The 2,428-nt window shown below is 36.4% G+C and overlaps 1 pseudogene; it reads right to left on the bottom strand.

The window, feature by feature from the left end:
• The window catches only part of LOC141818895 (uncharacterized), an 8,812-nt pseudogene extending 7,947 nt beyond the window's left edge, over positions 1-865 (bottom strand).
• Between the last annotated feature and the right edge of the window lie 1,563 nt (positions 866-2,428).

The following is a 2,428-nucleotide window of genomic DNA, read 5'->3' as shown; positions in this document are numbered from 1 at the left end:
TCTGCCTGATTCTACAACTAGGACTTTCCCTTGCCCAGCTTCACTCACTAGGACTTCACTTGCCCAATCATACAGATTAGAACTTCCACTGCCCAGTCTAACCAACTAAGTCTTCTATCTCACTTCCACACATCCAAACATCAAGTCTTGTTTGGATCAACCCTTGGTCAAACTGACCGACTTAGGTGTATTGTCAAACATCGAAACTCTAGGCAATATCTTAGTGCATCTTGCACCAACATTTTAAGCAATGTGAACTTGAGAACTTTGAACAAAATAGCCCTTCTATCGCCTGGAGTTCTGCCAGAAGTTTCGCCAATGAATAATCCCTTTTATTAATGTTGTAATTCAAGTGAAACTACTCAAAACTCTTGGGTAGCGATTGAAGAATGATATTGATCTGGGTTTCCCCATCGATTTTAGCTCTACTGACTTCCATCTCATTTAAATAAGTCATCATCTTGAGGATATGATCCCTCACGGGTGTCCCCTCAATCATAGTGGTCGTCATTAAGTTTCTCATAGCCTCTTGTCTGGCAGCCCGACTCTGATGTCCGAAGAGTTCGTTGATATTGAGCATCATATCATAAGCAGTAGGCATGACCTGATGCTGATGTTGCAGTACATTTGATATAGAAGCCAAAATGTAACACCGCGCCATCTCATCTGCCTTAACCCATTTCCTATGTTTCTCTATCTCCTCTTCGGTAGCATCCCTGTCAGGCACGCTAGGGCAGATCTTATGAAGTATAAATTTGTACTCCTCATCAGTTAAGACAATATCTAAATTCCGTTTCCAATCAATATAATTAGAACAAGTAAGTTTATTTTCTTTAAGAATGACAGCAAGTAGGTTGAAAACCATATTGAAATCTTGAGAATCATAAATTAAATTATTTGGTCAAAACTTTAGAATTTAAAATAATATTGATTCCTCAAACAATATAATTTAAATTTACCAACACCTTAAATACCGAGAATTATGTATGCCATGATAGTGTGGATGTATACGAATTCAAACATTTGTAAGAGGAGGTTTTACCCATTAATTTTATTATCTTATCAACTTAACTTTATGACAAATAAAATTAATAGTTGGTTTATCTTTGGTCACACAGATAATAGCAGTGACTCCGATGGAGAGGATACTATAAATGCGCCTAAGTGTACACCATTACTTGATACTAAGTCCATTATTTAGGATTGTGCCCCTTCAAATGGAGAAGATCATATGCTCCTAAATAATTTCCTATAATCATCCATAAAGGAAGTTTGATCTAGTGATCTGCAAGCAAACTCATCTGATATGGAGGAAGGCACTCAGAGTCAACGCGCAAGTTTGAATACATCACTTACAAACCATTAATGGAGACCATGAGATTTATTTAAATAATTCCTCTCCGATTTAGTTATTTGAATTGAGGAATTTTAACCTATGCATTATCATAATAGCATATAAAGTAGCATGGCATAGCATATCAATTAGCATAAAAGAAACAGGCAATAAATATGAAAAAATAAATTTCCAACTATTATGTCCTTTTCAATTATCCGTCGTTCTTCAATATGTCGTCCACTAATGATGTAGTTGCGTCTATCATGCTTCCTTCTCAGCTGCACCTCCGGTCATCAAAACAATACGCGTAGCAAGGATACAAGAGGCAATAACATCAATAAAATTAATTTACATCCATCGATGCTATACTCCACAAAGGAGTTTACATGTAATTTAGATCGAACAGTAAATTAATTACAATGCATAATAACCTCGACATGCCCGAGATTTCCAATCATACATCACATCTATGCACAACACAATTAGGTCATAATAGTTGGAACTAGGAATCCTACAATCACAGAGTTAATCTATTTGCATATCCTACTATTATCCTGCCTAAATTTATGTATGAAAAGTGCATAAATAACTGAAACCAATCACACAGAGTCAAAACCTATGCTCTGATACCAATTGTTGGTAACTAGAATCTTGTTCTGTTCAATTTTTGCCAGACAAAAATTTTTCGGAGATAGAATCTTTCCTAGCAACCAACGTCTTCGATCAGACATGTGTTTGATTAATCAAGTTCTTGAGGAATCAAAACACGCCTTGATCGAAGCATATGATCTTGGACTCTTGTGTTGGTATTCAGGATCCATACAGATAAAAACAATTTACGCAGCAGGATAAATAAATTGTACCTTTCTTCTTAGATTGTGTAGGAGATGTTCTTTACCCGAAGAACTTTTGATCTTCTGTTGTATTCCTCTCCTCTTTTTCTGGACGTTGTGCGGGCAACAATCTTCCAAGATAACTCCACCCAAATTCCATCTTTTCCTCTCTTCTAATCCGATGGCAAGAATAGAGAAGTAATGCTTCTTCTTCTTCCTCTTCTTCTCCTTCTTTCTCTTCTTTTTCGTCTCTTGGCCG

The sequence above is a fragment of the Curcuma longa genome, chromosome 2 (genome assembly GCF_044706935.1).
Source record: "Curcuma longa cultivar G26 ecotype Majalengka, Jawa Barat chromosome 2, ITB_CL_G26_1.1, whole genome shotgun sequence".
In the NCBI taxonomy this organism is placed as follows: Eukaryota; Viridiplantae; Streptophyta; class Magnoliopsida; order Zingiberales; family Zingiberaceae; genus Curcuma; species Curcuma longa.
The sequence above is the reverse complement of the archived record's forward strand: the minus strand, read 5'-3'. Positions and strand labels throughout refer to the sequence as shown.